At 36.3% G+C, this 26,671-nt stretch overlaps 1 protein-coding gene across 8 annotated transcripts in view; it reads right to left on the reverse strand.

Moving 5' to 3' along the window:
• MAP2 (microtubule associated protein 2) overlaps positions 1-26,671 on the reverse strand; it is a 275,443-nt gene that overhangs the window by 157,378 nt on the left and 91,394 nt on the right. Inside the window, exon 2 of one of the 8 annotated variants that reach the window (XM_068544549.1) lies at positions 22,079-22,126. The exons of the other annotated variants lie outside the window; for them this stretch is intronic. The gene's annotated coding sequence lies outside the window, so the exon portion shown is untranslated. The remainder of the gene's footprint in view (positions 1-22,078; positions 22,127-26,671) is intronic. 8 annotated transcript variants of the gene reach the window in all.

The following is a 26,671-nucleotide window of genomic DNA, read 5'->3' on the forward strand; positions in this document are numbered from 1 at the left end:
GTTAGGAAAAGATATTCCCATGGCCTCAAAGTATCACCCACAGATTCCTTCTTCATTACAGAGTGAGAAAGGTGCTTTAAACAATTAAGTGCCAGAAAGTTCCAAGATTGCCAATTTCCCCCACAAAATATATACTCTGAAACTAATCATGAGGAAGCTAACAGAAAGTTCCATCATGTGGAACATTCTACAAGACACCTGGCCTGGAATTTCCAGAAATATTAATGTCATGAAAGAAAAAATAAAAGGTAGGAGCTCTCCACTGTATTAAATGAGACTAAAGAAACATGGCAATCTTGACTGACTCTTGGATTAAAAAAAAAAAAAAAAGCAATATGGGATGTTTTTGAGACAATTCAGGAAATCTAAATATGGGTTGTACACTAGAAGATATTACGGAATATATGTTAAATTTCTTGTTTCTGGTAAAGGTATTGTGGATCTGAGGATGTCTGGGTCTTTAAAGAAAAAAAAATGAATATTTAAAGGTGAAGTATCATAATGTCTGCAACTTACTTTCAAATGGTTGAGAAGAAAATTGAGTACATAGATAATATGTAGTAAGAGAGGGATAACATTAACATGGCAACATGTTAACAATTAGTAAATCTAGTGAAAAATACATAGACATTGTACTATTCTTTCAACTTTTCTATAGCTGTAAAATTATTCAATATTAAAAGTTGGGAGGATAAAGATATTGTTTATGTTGCAAAAGGCTCACAATAAAGTGGTGGAGAAAGGTAGGTTAAATTGTTTAGAGTTCAATGTCATCAGCCCTTCAATAGAGTTTCTCATAGGAAGCCAGGAAAGCACAGAGCAGGATGAGCTGGATTCTAACTCCAGGCTCCTGAGACCATATCCTGAGCTTCTTCTACTCTTCTGCACTGCTTCTCACCTCTATCCTCACCTCTACATCACTTCAACCTCTTATCTTTACCTGCCTAATAAAAGGAGACCTAACCTAAGCTGAAGACCACCTGATTCCTCCTCAGTCCCCAGGTCCCTTTGGATCCAGGACTTCTGAAGATTCCAGGACAAGGAACTCATCTTACAGACTTATTTTGGTATTTGTAAGCCCACTTGGAAGAAGACTAGGTGAGGCTCCCAGCGATGTTTGAGACTAGAGTTGGATAGTAGCTGCGCTGGACAAGAGCCTTCACACCAGATTCACTCTTGGGTATAATTATATTCTGTGACTGAGTTGGAATGTGGCTGTTTAAACAGAAAGAAAATAATTTTCCTGCTATTTACCTTTATACTATCTGCGAAGAACTGGACATTAGTCTTCTCTTCTGACCAGATATGTAACACAGACATCATTTTGCCATCAGAGTAGCATTCTACACTAAGTTTTAGTCTTTTATTGCTTCAAACACGGTCACATTTCATGGGTGAGCAAGAAGATGCCATAAGTTGTCTGATCTCATTATTAGAATTAAAAGTCATAGAATTCAAGAATTTAGATGAACCTCAATGGTAATTCACTGAATGTATTTTGAATTAATAGTGAAAGTGAGATTGCAGATTTTTCAAAGCCTACTGGATGTTATTAATGTCTTAACTATGTTAATTTTTTAAATTAAGATTTTATTTTTTTAGAGCAGTTTTAGGTTTACAGCAAATTGAGGGGAAGGTACTGAGATTTCCAGTATACTTCCTGCCTCCACACATGCATAGCCTTTCCCTTTATCCATATTCCTCATTTCCCACTAGAGTGGTACATTTGTTACAACTGATGAACTATACTGACCCATCATAATTACCCAAAGTCCACAGTTCACATTAAGGTTTGACTATTTCTGTTGTACATGCTATGGGTTTGGACAAATATATAATGACATGTATCCATCAATACAGTGGCATACAGAGTATTTTCACTGCCCTAAAAATCCTCTGTGCTCTACCTATTCATCCCTCCCTCATGCCTCTGCCTCCGCCACCAACCCCTGGCTACCACTGATCTTTTTTACTGTCTCCACATTTTTTGCCTTTTCCAGAATGTCATATAGTTGGAATCATACGAAGTGTGTAGCCTTTTCAGATTGGCTTCATTCACTTAGTAATATGCATTTAAGATGAAGTTTCCTCTACGTCCTTTCATGGCTAGATAGCTCACTTCTTTTTAGCACTGAATAAGATTCCATTGACTGGGTAAACCATAGTTTATTTATTCATTCACCTCCTGAAGGACATCTTGTTTCCTTCCAACTTTTGGTAACTATGAATAAAGCTACAATAAATATCCATATGTAAGTTTTTGTGTGAACATAAGTTTTCAAATTCTTAGGGTAAATACCAAGGAGCGTGATTACTGGATCATTTAGTAAGAGTATGTTTAGTTATGTAAGAAACCTCCAAACTGCCTTCCAAAATGGCTGTGCCATTTTGCATTCACACCAGCAATGAATGAGAGTTCCTGTTCCTCCATATCCTGACAAGCATTTGGTGTTGTCAGTGTTCCAGAGTTTGGCCATTCTAACAGGTGTGTAGTGAAATCTCATTGATGTTTAAATTTGTATTTCTCTAATGACATATAACATAGAGCATCTTTCCAAATGCTTATTTACCATCTGTATATCTTTTTTGGTGAGGTGTCTCTTAAGGTTCTTGGTGCATTTTTTAATTGGGTTGTTTGTTTTCATATTGTTGAGATTTAAGTGTTCTTTATATATGTTGTATACTAGTCCTCTATCAGCTATGTCTTTTGCAAATATTTTCTCCATGTCTATGACTTATCTTCTCATTCTCTTGACATTCTCCTTTTTAGAACAGAAGTTTTTAATTTTAATGAAGTCCAGCTTATCGATTATTTCTTTTATGATTCATGTCTTTGGTGTTGTATCTAAAAAGGGTCACCATACCTAAGATCATCTAGATTTTCTCCTATGTCATCTAATAGGAGTTTTAAATCCTTGTTTATCAAATATTTTCTATCAAACGAACCTCCCTGGGGTTCTAGGCAGTAACATAGAATCAAACAAAAAAACAGACATAAGATCATAAAATTAAGGATAATCATGATTTCGGTGGGCAGTGAGCACCCTTTTGCTGTCTTCCTGTACAAATCATCTGCTATTTTCTAGTTCTTTAGTTAGGAGCCCTGTGAACCAAGACTGTATAATTGTTTGGTCATTCAATGGCTAACCTTAAATTCTTTCTGACACTTTAAATCCTTTCTGAAACAAGGCAGAAAATAAGTAAGTAAATAAATGAATAAATGTGTGTGTGTGTGTGTGTGTACACAGATTGGCTCCCCTTTGTAGTTCAGTGCCTCCATAAGATTTACTAGGGGCATCCAAAGCAAACAGTCCTGATCTTCTACATAAGATGTGCCAAGCAAACATTAAATATATTTCTGGATTGTGTGTGTGTGTGTGTGTGTGTGTGTGTGTGTGTGTATAACAAACAGTAACTGTTTTAAATCCTGAGGTCTCAGTTTACCTGTTATTAAAATGAATCTAAAATTTTAGCCCCAGAATAACCTTTTAGACGTTCATTCTTCTCCACTCTAATACTCAGCAGCCTAGTGTGGCAGCATTTAATATTAACTCACAATGGACCGGACCATGGTTATACTTGTCTGAATCTTGTACCCTTGGGGAGAGGGACAGTGGAGAGGAACCACATAGCTAGAATGTAGGACACTTGTGGCCAGAACGGGGGGCTGCATTTGGAGGGGACAGAATAAGAGCCGAAGATTCCTCCTGGAGACAACAGGCTGCCATAGGCTACGAGGCTGGGCCAAACCAGGGTCTCCTGGGGAGAGTCTAGAATTAATACCCAAAAGAATGAATTTAAATGCTCCATTGGAGACCATAAATAGGTATTGTGGTGACAGTCAAAGATCCAAAAGATCATCAACTGAAGTAGAACTGTATATTTTTGTCCCTGCCTTTGTTCTCAGTAGGTTCCTCTGTGAACAGGTATCTTGAAGCCGTCACCTTGAACACACCCATCTGACCCAGGACCACGGTGTGTGTGTGCTGGACTTGGCTCCTTCCTGCTTGCAAGAGCCAGGTATGTGAGTCTCTTCCTAACTCTGTGGTCAGTGACATTACGATGGCAGCTTGAAACTGGCCCCAGGGGTAGTATTTACACACAGAAATTGGCTAACTCTACAAATCAGAGTTTGTTTTCATCCTACTCAACCTCCTTCCCCTTGAGAGCTAGGTTAACAGCACACGACTAACTCTCAAAAGTTTGAGATTCTTCCTCCTTTTGGCATAACTTTTACACTTCTTTAGGCAGTGGTAACATTTCCAAATACCTCAGTTTGGGATGAGGACCAACTAGCTAAATGTAGTAGGGACAGTCCAAAAATAAGAGAGGTACAAACACAGGAAAAAAAAAAATTACTTGAAATTACCTGTTGGTCCTGCCATCACTAGGTTAGGTGATGGTATTCATAAGAGCAACAGTCATTGACACCTGGATATCAATGTACCGTTTACCAAGCATTTTGTGTGTGTTGTCTCTTACATTCTCCATGAGAATCTTGTAAAGGTGCTGGGCCCAGGGATTGTTTTATTCCCATACATACATTCATAAACTCAAGCATCTGATTTCTGGAGAAGGCAATACCAGGACCTGTGTTTCATGATTCCCAGTACAGCGCTCTTCTCACTATACCACTCTACCTCTTAAAAATAAATATGTATGTGTTTTATTAATATTTTTAACTCTGTTTTGTGATGACCCAGTTCTCTCAAATAGTGTTTGTTAGATTCTCAAAAATCCACCAAGTGTAATTAACCTTAATTTTAGTTAATGTTAAAAGTAGGTATTTTGAAAGCAAGTATAGGACTTTTAAAAGAAGAGATTATATAGGAAAAGGAAATGACAGTGACACACAACTGCAAAAAGGGTTAGAGACATAGGATTGCGTACTTTAAACTCCGACGTTATTAAGAGCATAAATTCAACTTTATTTAAATATATTATATTCCTGGCACTGTGCTAAGTCTGTCTCTAAACCCCAATGTTAAAAATAGAAGTAGATGGAATGAATGCAGGAAGTCGTTTTAAGCAAAGTTTCCAAATGGCTGGAAAGACGGTTTTGCTCATAACAGGCGAGGGACTGACAATTTTACAGTGAGTTAGGAACAGTGAAAAGAACTAAGTCTATAATTAAACCTTATTTTATTATAGGTATTTTTATTTATAAAAGTTCCTATCTACACTTTTCACAGTAGAGAAAATAATTAGAATACATGCTCTCAGTAAACACTTACACAACCTTTCTGCTCGGCAGAAACTTCATGTGCCATCATTCCATAACAGAAATAATTAATCAAATCAGAAAGTGTATTTATTCACTTTGAGTCATTTAATCTTCCTGGCAGTATGGTGCACTGAGTGGTGCATGGCTTTGGGAGGAGTCTTAAGTTTAAAATTGAGTTCTGTTATTTGCTAGCTGTAAAGCCTTGAGGAAATTAAGTAGCCTAGACTCAATAAAGACTTCACAAGATCATCATGTGAAATAAATAATTTGATGTGTACAAAGTAACAGCACATCATACCCTCCGAATAAAGGTAGCCTCCTTTCTTTCTTAATAGGCCACACCATACTCTGGTTTCCCTAAAAAGAAATCAATTTTGACTTCCACAGAGAGAGCCTTTCAGTGCCTGTAAGTTGCTCAAAACGTAAGTGCTTTCTCTACCAGACTGCCAGTCTTGAAAATGGAAATTCTTACTTAAATCAGAAAGCAAAATCTTGAAAATTAATATCATTACGCATTTCACCTACATTAACTCTGAATACAACGAAATTATCAAAATGTTTTCTAAAACAGAACAGGTACTTTAGAGCTCTCTGGGCTCTATGCAAGGACACGATAAGCACATTTAAAACTAAACTCTTGAACGATTATGAAATTTACCTTAGTAACTTAGTAAATACAGTCAGCTTGCCAGAATTAATAATGCAATATAAAAGGATGTTTTTAAAAAGACACTATTTTATGTATGCTACTCTTGAAAGGAACAAAATGAAAATTGATAGATAAAACTAGTAAGAGTAATTGATCCAAAATAAAAGACTGAGGAAGAGATGGACCCCCCAGGACAACACATTCTGTAACAGATACCCACACACAATCTATTTCTATCTAATAATAAGCGAGCCTTTCTTCTTTGTAGGCCTCAATTTTCCATTAATAAAAAAGCGTGGATTGTATTTATTTCTATCTAGCCCTTTAACTTTGTACCCAGTCAAACCTTTATTCCCTGTGCTAATAGAGAGTTAGTGGCACGATAACATGAAATCCTTTGTAAGATGTCCTTTATGGTGTTTGAAATTCGACACCATCAGCATCACATATCTACTTCTGATTGTTTTGTTTAGAACAAAACTGAAATGAGGATGCGACAAGAAGAAATATGAGAAGGGATCAGGGTGACCTCCTCAATGTGACTAGGAGATCCTACCTACATTAAAATCCCTGATGCAAGTTATATATACAATTTAGCGTTCATTTTGAGGGAACTGAGATGACTAAACTTTGTGAGGTTTTATTACTTAATTTATATTAAATCAAGCAAAAGTACATTATGAGAACTGTGACAAGTAGGAAGTGTTTCCAGAAATATTTTATCCATGACAAAACCAGTTCTATTCTTGGGTCTTCTGAATGTTGCAACTGTTACACCCTTTAGTTAACTGCAATAACTAATCTTGATTATTTATTAATCATCTAAAAATTGTATCCTTGCAACATTTCCCAAAGGTTCTAGCTATGTCTGGTTAACTCTGGCTTAGAAATTAAGAAATACTAGCCAGGAGTCTGTTTCATATTCATCACCAGTGTTTCAGAAGTACTGCTTCAGGTTCAGAGAAAATATCAAGTATAGGAGTTAGTATCAGAGAGATCAAATATTTTTTTGGAAGAATATGCAACAAACTTCTGATTTCTTTGAATCTTTCAGTTAACTTTTCTAACTAGACCTAATAATACATTTTTAATACAACACTCATGACAGCCTACTGCTGAAATTTAGAATAAACATTACTTTATAAAGCAGGATGTATTTTATTGCTATAAACATAAACACGTGGACTCCCTGCACATTTCTTTTTCCATCAAATAGATATTGTGAACAGCTTTAATGTTTTGAGTACAGTTTGATAGTCTCAGAGGAGGAGAGGGAGACAGGGGCTGTTGTTTAAAATCTGGCGTTTTATTAAGTATCTTATTCCAACAGCAATCATACTTCTAGCGTTTCTGATGTAAAATACAAAGCTGACTAATTAACAGCTATAGCTTCCACCAGGATTGATAATAATGAAATTAACCAAATGTTTGCTTCCTTTCTCTAAACAGTCAAAAATCCCTTTTCAAAATATTCTGGGAAGATTTACAAACAGATTATGTTGGAACTTTGTGTTATAAAGAATCAGCATTTTTTCCAGCATTTGAAGCAGCACAGAATCGAACGTTACTAAAAAGTGTCCAGGTAGCCTTCTCTACATAACGTCAATGGGCAAAACATGCAATTAAGATTAGCTTGGCTTTGTTCACTACCAGTTGCTAAGATGCATAAAACCTGTAGTTCCCAGAGGGTTAGAAAGAGAAGCTGAGTAAACTGAAGCTGCTTTTGAAGTGTTTAACAAGGCAGAAACTGGAACGGATGTGCCACAAACCAATATCCATTACCACAAAGTGATTGCCAAATTTTCTTGTAAAATAGCTCTCAGCTGGCCTATTCAGCATCGTCCTGTTATAGCTAAAAAGAGCATCCAACTTGTGATTGTTACCATGAAAATAAGCAGGCAGCAGAATATACAGTAGCTGCAGAGAAGAAAACAATATGCTTCAAGAAGTTTTCTGACAGATTTAAATCTACATCACTTTCTTTAAAGGTCTAAGAAATAGAAATTTCTCTTTACCAAGGATTTTTTCCAGACATTCAGTATGGTGATATACTATAATATATATTATATGTTTCCAATTATTGCTTAAAGGTAATTAAAATTGGCTTTCAAGAATAATAACATAGTTCTAGAGAGAATTTCAATGAAGTCTTGATTGATTAATGGAGGGGTACACAGCTTGTAAGGTAGAAGCCACCAGAGTTAACTAACACTTCTCTGCAGCTAACTGTGAGACGTGTGTAAGTCTGTTCTAGGGAATAGACTGGTTTCCTCACTAATCAAAGAGAGGTGCAGCAGACACTCTCCACTGTCTACTCAGTAGACAATTCCCTTGGCCAGTGATTGGTTGGGTTAGAGGAATGGTCCAGTTCTGGCTAATAATATACAAGGGAGAAACACTTAGAGAAAGCCTTTCATCCTAAGTTAAAACACAAATTTTGGGAAAGACAATGCTTTTTTACCATTCTTTTTTTCCTGCCTGGAATACAAATATGATGCTTAAAGGTGTAGCAGCCATCTTGTGACCATGAGGCAAAAAGTAGGATTGAAAAAAGTCAACATTCTAAAAATATAGAAAGATGTAAAAAAGATATAAGGACACTAGATGGCTAATGGTATCATTGAACAATTGATTTCATTTTTGACTCACATATTTCTGACATTTTGTACTTGTGTCATAGTTTCTATGACATCTGAAAAAGCTTCTCCATCCAGATTTGCCAAAATGATTCATAAATTCATGTGTGGATCCAGCCAAGAGCATAAGTTCTGCTATTTGTTTAGCAAAGAAAAAATACAGAAAGGAGATAGAAGGTCTGGTGAATAGCAGGAAGAGGACAAATTCAAAAATGCAATTAATTTGTGGCTGGTCATCATCTTAATTGTCCCTCTGAGCACAAGTTAAATGTACCTAGATAAAAATACAAGGTTTGTGGAACTCCTCATGTTCCCCACCAAAGCTGAGTACATTGTTCCTTGTAGGACTGTCTTAGGAGTTTTTATTACAATAATGTACATTTGGTTAATCGACTCAGGAAATATTTTCCTACTGATGCTTGGATCCTAAAGCCTAATTTAGTGTGGAACAATTTACATGCCTAGATGAACTGAAGCAATCAGGACACTTTGTGTCCAGATAATGAACAGCAGTCAATTTATTTCTGGTGCTTTATTGAGAAAAATACTATATAAAGCTTCACTGTTTGAGTGGAAAAAAATGGAAAAAGGAGAAGCCTTGTGTTCTTATTTCTTTTCTTTCTTCCATTTAAAGACTGTTGCACAATGAATATCATTTTTGGTAAAAAGACTGACTATTTTCTAGTATTAAAAATGTGAAAGAATTCTAGCATTCAAGCACAGTCTTTGCTTCTATGCAATATGACAAATATTTAATAATAGCAATAATGGAAATTACGGCAACAACTAATCCTTATTTTAACATCACTGCACTAAGTAACATGGATTTCCTTTTTTTATTATTGAGATATAATAGAATTTCTCATGTAATTCTTATAACATTTATACAACCACTATGAGCTCAGTGGTTTTATTTTTCCTACTTGATAGCGGGAACTCAGGCACAGAGAGGTTAGGTAACATGTTCAAAGACACACAGCAAATAAATGGTATAGCAGGAATATGAACCCAGGTGATGTGATTCTAGAACCCTTGATATTAATATGAAATACTATTTTTATCACCAACGTCATTTTTCTTCTTTAGATCTTTCAAGCTCTAAAATCTGCTGGTATTTTAAGCATTGCTGTCACTGAATGTCTGATTATTTGGAGCTTACTTACCATGAAAGTATTGATAACTACAGAATTATAGGAACTTAAGGACTGAGTAGAAGAAGGTGGTTTGGGGACTTTTACATTGGCCAAGCAAACATACTGCTTTTAATTCAAATGTATATTTTGTTGGCTTTCTGTTTTTGGGGAGTGGCTTTCTGAGAGGATTGGGTGGGGAGCAGTAGAATGCTGAAGCCTTCCAAGTGGTCACTCCAAAGCCACCGCTGCTCAAGGGTCATGATTCTGGCAGCAGATCTCTCCACACGACCTCTGCACCAGCCAACATGCGTGTCTTAGAAAGAGAGGATGCGTTTTTACCAGTTTATAATATCTAAAATATCTTAGAAAGAGAGGATGCGTTTTTGCCAGTTTATAATATCTAAAATATCTTAGAAAGAGAGGATGAGTTTTTGCCAGTTTATAATATCCAAAATAAAAACAAAATTTAGGATATGTATGATTGGAAGTAATTGTTTTCCAGTTGAACAGGTAATGTGAGTGTTTCAATTATTTTTTTTAACATGTATCAAGTTAAAAAAATTGTTCTACTATTTATTTATTCACTGGAAAGATATAACGTGTGCTCCATGCTTGAAGCATTTTCTTGGCCACTGGACTATTTAAATCCATAATTTCATATTTTCATCAATCTTCCTATTTGACTCAAAGACAAAACTAGTAAAAAATGAAGAGAGTTTTAGTTATTTAATTCTTCTAAAATCTGGATTATTTGGAGAATTGTTACATAACAGAACTACATGATTTTGGAAGCCATAGCATATTATATTCTTCATCTCATTTTTAACAAAGAATGGCTTTTTGAGACTCAAATTTTGTATTTCTTCTCTCTTATGGGAAGGTCAGCTAACTCTGAAAGCCTTGTTCTGTGCCTGACACATTTCATATTGTCTCATTTACTTTATACTGATATTCTTTTTTATATGCATTAAACTTACAGCTGACGCAATTGAGGATCAAAGAGATGAAAAAATTATTTAAGTAAAGGGCAGACTCAATTGAATTCAGCTTTATCTGACTCCACAGACCAAGCTTTTTCCTCTATAACAATATTGATAATACATAACTACATAATCATTTGACTTTTTAGATGTAGCATTAAAGATACTCCCAACACACACATATAGATACACATGCATATATAAAGACACACACATTTAGTTATATAATTGAATATATATGTATATACATAGTGTGTACCTACATGCATATACGTATATACAAGTACGTATGTATATATGCAAACACCCTTACACATGTGAAACGAACAGGACCATAAATTATAAAAAGCTGCATTTCTTAAATTAGTGTTTTTAAATATCATCAAGTGTTATATGTGGATTTAATTTAATACCATTCACTTTCTCACAGTCAACCCACAATTTATAGAACATAACTATGCAGTTTTGATGTCACAAAAAAGTCCCGAACTTCACCTAACTTCTTTTTTTTTTAATTAGGAGTTTAAATTGTAACAAAAATAAAATACAAATGCACTAATTTTTGTGCTATAAACAAGCAATAAGGTAAGTTCTAATTTGATTTTTTTTTATCATCTCTGTAGGAGAAAAAAGCCATGATTAATTTATATAGAAAACAAACTCTCAGGTTAATAGGATACTAGCCATGTGACTTGACTAATAATGTTACAATACTCTCAGCTGCACTGTTACCATAATACTGTTATCACTAGGACAACTGATTAATATTTATTCAATGCCCTACACTCTGAAAATAAGAAAAAAACAAAGTGGCATTAAAAGTAATCATTACTTGCCTCTTGTATTTTACTAGGACTTGTGTCTCTAATTTAGAGACCCAATATTACAGCTTTGGTAATTTACAAAAGTGGATGCCTTTCCAAAGGTGGATTACATCTGCAATAGGATTCTATTGCACAGAATCTATTAAATCCTTAAAACATAGACAAATGGTAAAGTGTAAACTAAGGTGCAGCAAATTGCAAGAAATTCACAGCTACCTTTAGTAATTGGTAGAGTTTAAATAACCTAGCTAAAATGTGTAAAATAATGCAATCACTGCCAGATTCCCCCCACCCACCCAAAAAAGAAAAGTCTTACAAGTATCCCATAGCTGAAATCCTCCTTAAAAAATTAACAGCAGTGTTTTTCTTTAAAAAGTGACAAAAATAGTTTGGATTTTACTTTATCTACTTTCCTTTCCATTGCTCATGTTCTAATAGATAGTTTAATGCGCAGTGAAATGGCCAGAAGAAGAATATTCCTGTTCAAAAAAGGCTGATGCAATCTAGATACTATTCCAGTCCTATTCCAGTCCTGAAAAATCAAGTACTTGCTGCACTTGTACTTTAATGTACGCATAATATCTGTTTCAATCTCTATACAAATATTGGTGGTTTGCAGTGCTGACTATACACAGAATTAAATCATATGATTGGGTTAGCATATTTTTTGAAAATGGATGAGGAATCTAGGGTGAGAAGTCCACGATTGTGATTTCATTTTTCTGCCTTTACCCAGTAATTCAACAGTTTCTAAGCAAAAAATTGCTAATATATGTTAGTGTTTACTGAGCGCTAGTACTTTACATAGGTTATCTCTTTTAATTCTCAGAAAAGAAAATATCTGTGGTGAGGGTATTACTCTTTTATAGAAGAAGAGCTGTGGCTTCAGAGGTAAATGACTTGCTCAAGGTTCCATCCCCCTATGCTGACCTAAGTAGTGACATAGGAAGACAGAGGACATCAACGGAAGACAGAAGAAGGAACCAGCTTCAAAAGATATGCATAAAACAATAATTATTTTAAAGTCTTTAGGCTCCTATAAATAAAATTATCCCATATATAGCCCTCCCCTCCATAGTAAAGGTGAAAAAGTGTTGCTTTTCCTTCCCCACTGTCATAATGACGCCTCTCACTGCCATTTTGTTATTCTTGTCATTTTCAAGATTGTCTTGATACTGTTGGGGTGGAGGACAGGAAGGAAGGAAGGAAGGAAGGAAGGAAGGAAGGAAGGAAGGAAGGAAGGAAGGAAGGAAGGAAAAGAGGGGAAAAAAGAAAAAGAAAAAAGAAAAGGAAGGTTAAAAAATGATTCAAATAGAATGAAACCTCTTAGAGAAGGAGAACTTGTATATTTATGACACAATTATTATTTTTAAATAATTATAAAATAAAACCTGATACCACATTTTCATGCAGCTTGAAAGCCAAGATTTCAATGATCTGTTTTCTACAGGGAGATGTATTGAGAGAAAAAAAAGTATCATTCTAAACTGCCCTTAAAATCTTTAAAACATGTATGACATCTAAAGAAACTTGAAACAATCCTAAAATAGAGAAACAGATGCAAAATAGTTTTAAATGTTTTCCAAATGTTATTTTACCCACAATGTTAGTTAAGGTAGCATTGATTATGTACAGAGAAGAGTTGTATTCTAAGGACATTTGTGAACACTATAACCCGTTATATAATTAATATGTACAGGATGTTTATATCTACCACCAAATAGGACTTGTTACAGTTTTATTTCATTAAGTGATGATAAATATATTACATTGTATCTTTATTTTTACTGAATATATTTTGTTATATCTATGATTTATAGACATTGAGATTTTAGTCCAAAATACATGGTGAAAATACCAAATTATTCCCTTGCAAAACAATCCATCTAAACCAATCTATCCTATGTTGTCAGTTTCAGGTTCACTTATAAGTAAAAGATACAGTAAATAAAGTGAATTATATTAAAGAAGGGTGAAGCGAAAATACCTCAGGAATTGGAATCACACAAATCTGGATTGGAATCCTGGCCGTGACATAAACTGTATGTTCTTGGGCAAGTTGTTTAATCTCTCTGACCTTCAAGTGTCTCATAGGGGAACTATAACACCTACTTTGAAGAACTATAGGGAAGAAGAAATGAGAGTCTCTCTATAAAAGTACAACAGAATTTCTGTCCAGAGATTTCAGTCAATAAATGGTAGTTACGATGAATAATTAAGACTTCATTTCTTTTGTAAAGTATAGATTTCTGCCTACTGTATGCCTAAGTACCCTGTTTCTTAAATTACAGAAAATCTTTATTCAAAAATTCCCTAATATATTCTGAATTAAAATGATGATCAAGTGAAACAACTTTTTTTCAAGATAAACTCATATTCTCCATGCCAAATTTTAAACGGAACACTAATGCAGATCCAAGTTTAACTAAAAAGTGAGTCACTAAAAGGAATGAAACAATAAAATTTTCAACATAATTTGAATTAATTTATACCTGAGAAGGCTCATGTGTAAATTAACAAGGCAACCAGAAGCATACAGAAGCATAATGAAGAAAAACAAATTCTGGTTATTTCTACACTGTGACTATATTTAGATTAAATGGTTAAATGAACCAAAAACTCTCATCCCATCTTCATAAAAGACAAATTGTATGATTCTGTAGATAATGCACTTTAGAAACTAATCACAGGTTTGTGTATGTGTGTGTAGTGTATGATTTCTGTGTGTATATTAGCTTTGTCTCCTTGAATTGCAAAGGCTTTGAGGGCAATGACATTGTTTATGGGCCGGTACTATGGTCCTCATCACTATCTAGCACAGTATTGAAAAATCAGTAGTCATTCCATTAGTATTTGTTGATCAATTTGTAATTAAGCTAAGTCCTTTTAAAGGTCTGAAATAACTCTGGGGTCACAGCGAACACTCTCTAGTTGATACTCTTGAATATATTACTTATTTCCTTCACTTGCCTCTGATTCAGTCTTCAATGCATTTTATCAGGAAGGTGCGTTACTGACCAATATGAGCTTAAATTCCTTTCCCTTCGGCTGCTCATAGCGGCATCAATGAGCACTGAAATGATAATAGAGACCAAATTTAGTGTTTGGCACCTGTGCTGAACACACTGCATATGACTTTATCTCTCATCTTCAGGTGGAAAACAGGATCTCGCTCACCAAGATTAAGTAACTCGCTCAAGGTCACAGTCTGTTGGATTCAACCGATCCACTTCACTTGAGCATTAGTGTAGAATATTTTGATCATGAACACAGATCATCTCTGGCTGAGTCTCACACACAAACCTGTTGGTTAATTTTTGCTGAGGGGACTTTGACTTTTTGGATTTGTGCCTGTGAATATTGTCTCTGTGGGATAATTTACAGGTGGTTAATACAATTTATGATACGATGAGATAAATTAATTGCATGTTGAAAGTAACGTTTGGAGAAGGAAGGGAAGAAGGCAGTGGAGTAGGTTGATATTTTGGATTCATGACCTTTGTGGTGACAGACATTAAGACAAAGAGTTAGTAAATCTCCTACCACGACTTTGACATTTTTGCTATTTTATATCATTGACTCACATGCCAAGTTCGTCAAATCCTTTTCAGCAAAATAATACTGTAATGAAGTGTACTTAATGTTTGCTATTTTTTATCCAAAAAATTGATGAATCAGTGAGTCAGAGCAAAAGGGCAGAAGAGTACCCTTTTGTCTTTTCTCTGCACCTAACTTTGGGGACAAATGGAACTGGTCATGAATTGGTTGTGGAAAAATGCGGTACACATTGGAAAACATGGATGCAAAAGGCAGGTATACTTTGGATTAAAATATATACTAAATTTCCATATTATTCCCCTCTGCCTTTGCCGTTGATAAAAACACATTGTGTAACTGGGATCCTGATAAAACAAGAAGGTATTTCTTTCCCAGCACAGATCACATTGATTTAATCAAATTATTGTTGACTACCCTAATGTTTGCTCATTGAGAAGGAAGTTAACCAGCTCCTAAATAGGTATGTGTTAGAATAGCTAACAAAGAACATCACTGTTGTTAATAAGTTAGTTGTGGAAAAATAATCAGTGGTTTCCTTCTGTAAGAATCAAGTACATTTTAATAGCTTAATTAACTTTTAAATCAAGACTATACCTGTACAACTGGTTTTCAACAAAATATTAAAATGATATCTTTCCTATGTGATCCTGATGTTTAAGAGAGAAAGCAATATCATTTTGGTAACTGATGGTATTCTAGACCAAAAACTTAAATTTTTATTTAAATCCTATGTTCATTTAACCTGCCCACCCTATGATTGCCCAGGGTCATTATCCTTTGCGGGTTACCTTAAAATTTATGGATTTTTTTCTGTTCCTACAGAAAGAGTGCCAAGTATAAAGACCAGAGTAAATAACTTTAGTATTAACTGAACAATGTTTCTGCAATTTATTTGAATCTACTCTGTATATAATAAACTGTTGAGCGTAATTAATTCTGTATTCATCTCCACTCCTTCATGATTCAGCCACTTGTGACCTAATTTATGACACGAATCAGAATATATGGACTAGACATTTAAAATAGCTAATATTTTCAGCAGGAAAAAATATTCTCAATTCTGAGTACCTAAGGAAAACAATGTATTGGCCTTTATGCTGAGATGCTCATTTGAGTATTAAATACAGAAGCAATTTCGTGATCTTACTATTCCTAAAGGACTCTTTCCCCTAAAGAATACCCCCAAATGGGGACTTAATTTTAGGACTAAAGATTTCATTGGTTTTCTTTTTCTACGGTTTTGTGATTCTCATCATTGTTGTCGACTGTTCTGAAAAGAACTCACTTATCATCAATATTATTTAAATGAATATTGTAGTCTAATTATATTTACATTTAACAACAATGTCAAAAATTTAAATATGAATTTTAAAATAACAATCTGCTTTCTTATGCCTGTAATGAGAGAACAGTGCGAATTTGTGCTTGACAAACTCAAGGAAGACATATTTGTTTACTTGCCCAAACCACACAAAAGCCATGTTGGTTTTTGAATAGTAGATTTGGCCCCAAATCTGTCACTGACAGTGAGCTCAGAGGATACCAGAAATATGCAGTAACCACTTTCCGTGATTACTGGCTTAAAGAAAAGTTACAGAAAATTTTAAGGAGAGTGAAAAAGATATATTTTGAAGTTTAGCATTTATATAATACGTTCTTGGGTATTTTCTCCATTAAAAATTTAATAAAAAGCTATGGCACTTTATAAGGTCATGATCATTAACTAAGCCCTTTTAATTCACAAGTCAGTGAAGTATATCTTTTTTCATGTAATTGATGAAACTGATGTCTAGGGCTGATAAACCTCATTCTAGGTTTACATATGTATTACTAAATAGTTGTATAATTATTTGCTAAGTTACAATGAATGGAGCAAAGATCTAAACATTTAATCCCAGTTCAGTTACTGTTATGTAGAAGGTCAGTTTATGGAAAAGACAGTGAAGAACAAAGAATAAGTAAAATTTGAAATTATACTAGCTTCCATATTAATCAAACATTATATTTAATTTGGTATAGCTGAGAATACCTAAAAAGCAATACACATAACATATTAATACATACAACATAGTAATACATACAGCACACAAACAGCATAGTACAACTGAGAAAACCTAAAAAGTAATACAAAAGTAATACATTATTTATCAGCAGTTTTACTCTGGCTTTGCAATTTTATTAATGGAGGTTAAAACTATAAACCTCCTCCAAATGTATTGACCCTTCTGCACTTTCATTATTTGCTTCACAGCTTTCTTTTAACTGCAATTCAAACCCTTTGATTAGTTTTCCTCTGCAGTAAAAGATACTTCACAAGATTATAAAGAAAGACTGCACTGAACCAAACATGCATGGCTGAAAAACACATTTATGATGGATGAAAAGGTACTGAGGAGGACATGACCATCTCTGAAGTAGTACAGAGTGTTCTTGGAGCTCTGCAAGAACCAGACCTGCCTACAACACTGCAAAATTTAGGATTCTAAGTGCTCCCAAAACTGAGTCCCCATAAAACAGAGTTCCCCTACCGAGTTTATGATTAACCTCTCTATCTAAAACGTTATTCCCTTTTTTGTCCAACACCTGTTCCCCCTCAAGATTGAGGAATATCAAAGAAAAGGGGGGACTGAAACTGAGCAGGACCCTGTGGGGCCCTCCCAGATACAAAAGTCTTTCCATGCCCCCTGTTTCATGTTTGTAGGAAAAAGGCTTCAGGCTCCTAGACCTTCCCTGTGTTCCAAAGGGCAGATTCAAACAGTTACTAACTAGGGAAGGAAGGCAGTGCAGAAACAAAGGAGGAGCAGTCCAGAAACTATAGTGCAGAGATAAAGCAGGGTCGTGGTTCTTCCTCAAGAGATACACATAAAAGTATATCTCTGAGTTCTTCTACAGGAACTAAGGCCCCCACCCAGGTGGAAGGGGTAACTTCAGGCTGAGCAAAAGCACTGGTTGGAACCAGGAAGCTGATGATTGAGATTCCCACAGTTACCTCACCACCAACCAATCAGAGGAGGGTTACACACCCTGCAGACCTCCCCGTAAATTTTGCCTATAAAAACTCTTCCCTGAAAGCTATCAAGCACGAGCCGCCTGTTCTCCTCGCTCGGCCCTGCAATAAAACTTTCTTTGCTCTAGACTCTGATGTATCCATTTGTTTGGCCTCATTGTGCATTGGGCACATGAACTTGCGTTTGGCAACACTCCTTGGAAATGTTATGGATATCCAGTGTTGTTTTCAAGCATAAATAGGGACTCACATTTTAGTGCCATCAAGGGTGAGAACCCTTAGATAAAAATATAATACACAGAGCAATTGAGTGGATGTTACAAACTGGACGAACTTAGAAAATAGTATGTAAACTGGAAGAAGTCAGTCACAAAAACCCACAAATTACATGATTCTATTCATATGAAAATTTAGAATAGGGAAATCTCTATAGAGGCAGAAAGTAGATTAATGGTTGGTTAGGACGGATTGGGGGTGCAATTTGAGGAGGTAACAGCTAAAAGGTTCAAGATTTCTTTTTTGACATGACAAAAATGTTCTAAAGTTGTCTGTGGTAATAGTTGCACATACCTGTGAATAAACTAAAAGCCACTAAACTGTATACTTTAAATGAGTGAAATGTCTGGTACATGAATTTTATCTCCCCAAAACTATTTTTAAAAAGTAAAATGCAAATATTCCATTTACTAGAATATGCAAGTATTCTATTCAATAAAATGTAAGCCAGGGTACATGACCTTGTGATCTCATGGACATTTCTTAATGTCACTACAGATTACCTTTTGGAACTACTGCTATGTCAGAGCAGTAATTCACTTAAATACTGAATTATAACTCTTGTGGTATTTGTGGCAATTGAGAACAGTATTCTTGTTAAATAATTCTATGTTCTATCTGAATAAAATTGAGGTTCAGCTCAAAAAAAAAAGTTGTTGACAGAATCAAGAGCCCAGGATACATCAAAGTCAGGAGATAGTTTGAATAACTGATGTATTTATAGATGAGGTTTTCATAAAGTAACTTAGAAGGGCTAAGCAACGTTACCTTTGTGTATTAATTTGAGGACCTCCACAAAATCCACCCCCCCAACAACACACAGACACACAGACACACACATACACACACACACAGCAATTTCTTCTAGCAGATTAGAATCCCACCATAAGCCCTAGACAAAAGACTAAATCATAGACCATGCGACAGTTTACATACAGTAAGAGCTCTGGAGTGAGACAATCCCTGGATTGCAACTCCTATTCCTCTATTTATCCTAGTGGCCTTGGGCAAAGCCATCAATTCTCAAGGCCTCTGACTCCTTATCTGTAAAATGGAGATCCTAACAGTAACTGACTTCTTTTAAGAGCTAAATCAGATAACACCAGGAAATAGATTAGCCAGTGCTGGACACATACTCAAGAAATGTTAGCTGTTATTAATGGCAAACTAACAAAAGTTACTTACGGGGCTCAGAAGTAATCAAGCTGGCCTATGTTTTAAGGTGGAGGTTCCACCTGTTTTGGCAGGTTATCTTGGTATTTGCATAGACCCTTGGGGCAGCCAGGCAGCTGGCTGGCCCTTTGGAGCTCTGGTCTTTTGAGATCCCCTGGTTTTTTCTGCCAATGCTCAGCTCCCATTCCCTCCAGCTGGGTCAGGTCCCTGCTTCCACCCTCCTTGTGTTAAAAGAATTCCTAGAAACACCTCTCTTAGCTGAACCAGCTACCCTCACCCTGTCTCACCCCAGTTCTCTCAGAAACGGTCTTGACCTGTGATCAACTCTCCTGTCCTCCCCTGGAGGGGAGGCATTACATCAATTTCTCTAACACAAACCAATTCAGTTCCTAACTGAACCCCCAGAACCACCAGAAACTTGTGTCTAATCTGAACTGGAAGTAAGCCCTAACAATCAAGTCTTTGTTTTAAAGGGCTGTATCCTATTAAAATAATTCCTTATGGCTCAGAAATTTTTCATACAGCCAAAGAAGGCTAGAAGGAAATTTGCCAAAACGCGTACTGTAGCAGAATCTGGGTGGTAGAGTCAGGGGCTCTATGTTTCTTTCTGCTTCTTTATACTGTTCTGTCTGTACTTTCTAAAATTTCCACAGTGAAAACAGAACTATTCAGAAACCAGAAAAAAACCCCAATATTCTAAAACATATCTTGACTAGGGAGGTGTGGGCAGTAGGGAAGAATAGTGTGTCAGTAAAGTCTTATTTTACGAGACTTGGATCGAAGTGGTGAAAGGGGGCATTGAGCACAGAATGCAGTGCAGAATCCTTGAGAGAAAAAAGAAAGGGAAAGTGGTGTGTGGGGAAGTGTGAGAGGTGGGCAAACTGAAGCTATTTCATGAGTTCACCAAAGAGCAGGGTAAGCCTAGTTTTTAAGGTACATTAAAAATCACCGCTCAATTCATTGGTGAAAAATTCATCAAGTTTGTTAGTCAACTAAAACGATCAACCATTTGGGTCAAAATGGCAAATGCAAAAAGCCTGTAGATGTAGGGTGTAGGGTCTAGGGTGTCATTTTGTGACCCTGAATTCCAGGGGGCCAGCTAAAAATGGAGATAGAAGATTTAGTGAGAAAGCACTAAAACAGGGTCCTGTAAACGTGGACAATTCCAGACTTAAGAATCTGTGAGTTAGTGTATACGGGTGTCATGTGGGCCGGCTCCGGATTTCAGACTGTCTCCACTTAAATCCAGGCCCAGCTAGTTATAAGCTGTGAGACCATGGAAAAATTGTTAAACACCATCTTTAAAATGGGATAATGATATGACCTAGTTCTTAGAATCGTTAGAAAGATTTAATGAAATAACACATGGTCAGGGTTTAGCACTTATTAAAAATTAGGCATGATGATGAAAAAAATGATTATGATGATGAAGAGCTTATATGAAATAAGTAAAACCTAGATCATATGAGAGTTGAAATCATATCAAGGGCTCCTATTCTCCAATCAGTCAAAGGAAGGAAATGATCACATGTATATTTTAAAAAGGAATGACATTGTTTAAAGACACGTTTTCTCAATAAGACTCGTCCCTGAGGAACCTAAGGTTGGTTGCGTTAAGAGTACCCTATTTTGTTTAATGACCAAAACTGTTTGTTCCTGGCTAATTAAACTCACTTAAATTTAGCATTATAAACAGAAAGAATAAGTATCTGCAAAAATAATTTAAACCAGTGATCCATATATTGTAAATTTCATTATTCAAATTTCAGCATTTACTTCAAATAAATTTTAAAAACCATTTAAACCCTACTGACAAATGAGTCATATTAGCCAACCAATAAACATCTCAAGAGTATTGAAGGCAAATTTTATTCAACTTCTGTTTCCGTATTCTCAAGGCTAATATGCATAAATGTGGCAAATGCACATATAATTATTTTATAACTTATTTCATGAAGTCTGTTTTAGGCTCATAGAAGTACTGTTTGCATTTTCTTTACTGTGGCACTCAAATGTAATAAGCACTCAATGGCACTGATATGCTTTCTTAAATTAAATAGCTTTAAAAGCTATGCTATGAAATGAGGAAAACATTCTGAAAGAGGAAGAGCGGATGTTTGGGATACAGAACATGGACAAAATGAGCTGACAACATGAGGAGACTCAGGTGCAAGAAAAACTGAGAAACAAAGAGAAGGAAATTGTCTTTTCTTTCCTACTAATCTGTTTTTTTCTTTCCTCTGTTTTTTTTTTTTTTTTGTGAAGAAAAAACTGGAGTTTCCTACTTATCATGTCAGCTAATTTGCCCAATAAGATTTTAGCCATTATCTGGATTTGGTCAGAAATTAACATACCAAAGGTACTATATGGCTTTGGATAGTCTATAAGTTAACGAAATATATATTTCTTAGCATCAGCAAAATTAGTAGATTCAGTGTGTCATTTATTCAGTCAGTAGCTACAGGTACTATCCTTAACAAGTAGGATCTAAAGATGGATGAAATAAATCAAATGCAGTGCAAGTGACACCGAGAAGCTTCTAGGAAACAGAAAAATATGGGGGGGAGCACATTTTGTAATCATACAGACATGGGTTAAAATTCAACTGCATTTCTTACCTATGTGACCTTGAGCAAGTTAATTCTTCTAATGCCCAGATTCTTCGACTATAAAAAAATGTAAAAACCTGTATTATTAGATGGTTATAGAGAATAAGATGTTTGTATATATCAGGAACCTAGCATGCTGCCTGTAACTTCATAAATGTTTGATCTCTTATCAACACAAATTACTAGGATTTAGGGTTTAGTTCAAGCTGGGAAAAATACTCAGCCTCATAAATCATAGGCAACTTTAAGATCTCAAATTACACAATTTGCAGGAGATATTTAATTTCCTGTCTATATTTGTCCTATAATCATGTAACTGAAGAGTGAACATTCACCGCAGGCCTAATAATCTGCACTTCCTCCTCTGATTAACAGAGTAAATAGAGCTAATTCTAGTGAGGCAGAGCTACAAACCGTCTTCTGTTATCCATTCTCCTCTTCTTCTTCATCAAAAGAATCTTCAAATGTCAGTTGGGCACACGTTTACTCCGAACAAAGGCCCATTTCACCTTGATAGCAAAGTATGACCAAATAACTAAGTTCTGGTCAATAGGATTGAGAATAAGAGGTGTGTCTGGTCAAAGGGTGGGATCATGCCTTTTCCCTGCTCTTTCCTCTTCCTGCTCTCCAGGATGTACGTGTGATGAGACAGTGGAAGCTGAAGCAGCCATCTTGGATGTAAAACGGAAGGTGCATGTTGAGGGCATCTGGGTCCTTGGTGATGATGGAGCGCTATCCCAAACTAGGACTGGCTTCAATTTACTGTTATTTCAGGTTTTTTTCATCATTCTCCCACGGATCTAGTCAAAACTAGTATGCCTAAGGAAAACTCTGCTCTCAGCACTCACAGAATTATTGGATTTGTTTTCCTTCCACGGTTACCAGTGGAAAAGAAGAATCCTAACAAGTTACTTCAGCTGCTCAGCAGTGAGTGACTGATCTAAAATAGACAGGAGTATGATTAAAGTTGATAGTCAAAATGAGAAATAAATAGCTTATAGGTACCTACTGACATATGGATTTGCTCAAAGTATTTATTGCTTCTCTCTGGAGCATTTTTCATCTTGCTAATATCCTCTAGGGATTGATGAATCGGCTTACCTTTTACTTATTTTAAATGGAATTCTACTTTCAAAACAATTAAAAAGGAATTTTAGAGGACAAGTTGTAATTATAAGACTGGATACAATACTAACATTTCTGATTATCAGACCCATATTTTCTTCCTGAGGAGCTATTTTAATGGACTTAACAGTAATGTCCATGACTTTCAAAGGAAATGTATGATTTTTTTTCCCTCACGCCAGGAAATGTCCCTCATCCCATGAGTTCAATTACTATCACATCATCAGAGCACACACACAATTGTTTGCTGAGTAGTTTACTTACTCAGTTTAGTCAACATGCAATGCATTGACTACATGTTGATTTGGACTGAATGCTCTACTAATTAAATATAATCTTGAAAACAATAGAATTCCAGCCAGACCTTCAAGATGGCAGAGGAGTAAGACGTGGAGATCGCCTTCCTCCCCACAAATACAACAGAAATACATCTACATGTGGAACAACTCATACAGAACACTTACTGAATGCTGGTAGAAGACCTCAGACTTCCTAAAAGGCAAGAAACTCCCCACCTACCTGGGTAGGGCAGAAAAAAAAGAAAAAAGAGACAAAAAAAAAAAAAATAGGGATGGGACCTGCCCCTCTGGGAGGGAGCTGTGAAGGAGGAAAAGTTTCCAAACACTAGGAAGCCCCTTCATTGGCGGACACAGGGGGTGGCGTGGGGGATGCTTCGGAGCCACGGAGGAGGGCGCAGCAACAGGGGGGCAGAGGGCAAAGTGGAGAGATTCCCGCACAGAGGATCTGTGCCGACCAGCACTCACCAGCCTGAGAGGCTTGTCTGCTCACTCACCGGGGCGGGTGGGGGCTGGGAGCTCAGGCTCGGGCTTCGGAGGTCAGACCCCAGGGAGAGGACTGGGGTTGGCTGCGTGAACACAGCCTGAAGGGGGCTAGGGCGCCACAGCTAGCCAGGACAGAGTCTGGGAAAAAGTCTGGACGTGCCTAAGAGGCAAGAGACCATTGTTTTGGGGTGCGTGAGGAGAGGGGATTCAGAGCACTGCCTAAACGAGCTCCAGAGACGAGTGCGAGCTGTGGCTATCACCGCGGACCCCAGAGGCAGGCATGAAAGGCTAAGGCTGAAGCTGCAGTCACCAAGAATCCTGCGTGCAAGCACAGGTCACTATCCACACCTCCCCTCCTGGGAACCTGTGCAGCCCTCCACTGCCAAGGTCCTGTGATCCACGGACACCTTCCCCGGGAAAACACACGGCACGCCTCAGACAGTTGTAACATCATTCTGACCACAACGTTATGAGACTAGATATAAATTACAGGAAAAAATCTGTAAAAAAATACAAACACATGGAGACTAAACAATACACTACTAAATAACCAAGAGATCACTGAAGAAATCAAAGAGGAAATAAAAAAATACATAGAAACAAATGACAATGAAAACATGATAACCCAAAACCTATGGGATGCAGCAAAAGCAGTTCTAAGAGGGAAGTTTATAGCAATACAATCCTACCTCAAGAAACAAGAAACATTTCAAATAAACAACCTAACATTATACCGAAAGAAATTAGAGAAAGAAGAACAAAGAAACCCCAAAGTTAGCAGAAGGAAAGAAATCATAAAGGTCAGATCAGAAATAAATGAAAAAAAAAAAATGAAGGAAACAAGAGCTAAGATCAATAAAACTAAAAGCTGGTTCTTTGAGAACATAAACAAAACTGATAAACCACTAGCCAGACTCATCAAGAAAAAAAGAGAGAAGACTCAAATCAACAGAATTAGAAACGAAAAAGGAGAAGTAACAACTGACACTGCAGAAATACAAAGGATCATGAGAAATTAACTACAAGCAACTATATGCCAATAAAGTGGACAACCTGGAAGAAATGGACAAATTCTTAGAAAAGCACAACCTCCCGACACTGAACCAGGAGAAACAGAAAATATAAACATTCACTGAAATTGAAACTGGATTAAAAATCTTCCATCAAACAAAAGCCCAGGACCAGATGGCTTCACAGGCAAATTCTATCAAACATTTGGAGAAGAGTTAACACCTATCCTTCTCAAACTCTTCCAAAATATAGCAGAGGGAGGAACACTCCCAAATGAGGCCACCATCACCCTGATACCAAAAGCAGACAAAGATGTCACAAAAAAAGAAAACTACAGGCCAATATCACTGATGAACATAGATGCAAAAATCCTCAACAAAATACTAGCAAACAGAATCCCACAGCACATTAAAAGGATCATACACCATGATCAAGTGAGGTTTACCCCAGGAATGCAAGGATTCTTCAATGTACGCAAATCAAGCAATGTGATACACCATGTTATCAAACTGAAGGATAAAACCCAAATGATAATCTCGACAGATGCAGAAAAAGCTATCGACAAAATTCAGCACCCATTTATGATAAAAACCCACAGAAAGTAAACATAGCGGGAACTTACCTCAACATAATAAAGGGCATATATGACAAAGCCACAGCTGACATCATTCTCAATGGTGAAAAACTGAAACCATTTCCATTAAGATCAGGACTGTGAAACTAACAATGGCATTTTTCACAGAACTAGAACAAAAATGTTCACAATTTGTATGGAAACACAAAAGACCCTGAATAGCCACTGCAATCTTGAGAAAGAAAAATGGAGTTGGAGGAATCAGGCTCCCTGACTTCAGACTATACTACAAAGCTACAGTAATCAAGACAGTATGGTACTGGCATAAAAACAGAAATAGAGATCAACGGAACAGGATAGAAAGCCCAGAGATAAACCCACACACATATGGTCACCTTATCTTTGATAAAGGAGGCAAGAATACACAATGGAGAAAAGACAGCCTCTTCAATAAATGGTGCTGGGAAAACTGGACAGCTACATGTAAAAGAATGAAATTAGAACACTCCCTAACACCATACACAAAAATAAACTCAAAATGGATTAAAGACCTAAATGTAAGGCCAGACACTATAAAAGTCTTAGAGGAAAACATAGGCAGAACACACTATGACATAAATCACAGCAAGATCCTTTTTGACCCACCTCCTACACAAATGGAAATAAAACCAAAAATAAACAAATGGGACCTAATGAAACTTAAAAGCTTTTGCACAGCAAAGGAAACCATAAACAAGACCAAAAGACAATCCTAAGAATGGGAGAAAAACTTTGCAAATGAAGCAACTGACAAAGGATTAATCTCCAAATATACAAGCAGCTCATGCAGCTCAATATCAGAAAACAAACAACCCAATCCAGAAATGGGCAAAAGACCTAAATAGACTTTTCTCCAAAGAAGATATACAGATTGCCACCAAACACATGAAAGGATGCTCAACATCACTAATCATTAGAGAAATGCAAATCAAAACTACAAGGAGGTATCACCTCACACCAGTCAGAATGGCCATTATAAAAAGATCTACAGAGAAAAAATGCTGGAGAGGGTGTGGAGAAAAGGGAACTCTCTTGCACTGTTGGTGGGAATGTAAAGTGATACAGCCACTC

The sequence above is a fragment of the Eschrichtius robustus genome, chromosome 5 (assembly GCF_028021215.1).
Source record: "Eschrichtius robustus isolate mEscRob2 chromosome 5, mEscRob2.pri, whole genome shotgun sequence".
Classification (NCBI taxonomy): domain Eukaryota; kingdom Metazoa; phylum Chordata; class Mammalia; order Artiodactyla; family Eschrichtiidae; genus Eschrichtius; species Eschrichtius robustus.